The following is a 729-nucleotide window of genomic DNA, read 5'->3' on the forward strand; positions in this document are numbered from 1 at the left end:
TTTTTTGGAGATTAGTTGTAATTTAAGATTATTTATTTTCCATGAAATCTTACATCTGATTACAGAAATGTTCATTGTTCTTACCTGAATTTCATAATCAGTAGGTTCCAAACTATTCAGATTTATCTTATTTTTTGCTAAGGACTTTCATTGATGACCTGAACTACGTTTAATGTCTTAGGTGGATTTTTCAAGTCGGATCCAAATGCTTTCTTAATGTTAAAATCCTGTTTATTACATGGGTGTCAATCACAGCAAACAACCTTAAAACAGTCCATAAGGACTAACTTCTACTGAATATGACTTGTGCTTTCATTCTTACATGAACAGATGTCACTGTCATGTAGCAATAACTGAGAAAAATCAATCCTGCATGTGCTGTCCCACAGCAACTTACAAAGGAGATATTTCTTAGCTATGTCCATGTAAAATTTCTGAAGAGTTGGAAATCACCCATGGGTTCATCAGTCACAGCAAATAGAAACCCAGTTTCAGCTGGGGTCAATAACTCTTGGCAATGAATTTCTGAAAGCATTTTGTTCATATTATATTTGTATACTCCTGTCTAAACATAAACTTTTCATGCAATGTCTAAATAGCAATCTGTCAAAGAAAATACATGTATTTCACTTCAAATGTGAGAAGTACTATGTCCACTGACTCGGAAAGCCATATATAAACTGAAATAGCTAGTTATAGATTCAGCTCTTGTCTTGGTATTGTCCATGT

Source organism: Manacus vitellinus, unplaced genomic scaffold (assembly GCF_001715985.3).
Source record: "Manacus vitellinus isolate BGI_N305 unplaced genomic scaffold, ASM171598v3 scaffold_4_pilon, whole genome shotgun sequence".
Lineage (NCBI taxonomy): Eukaryota > Metazoa > Chordata > Aves > Passeriformes > Pipridae > Manacus > Manacus vitellinus.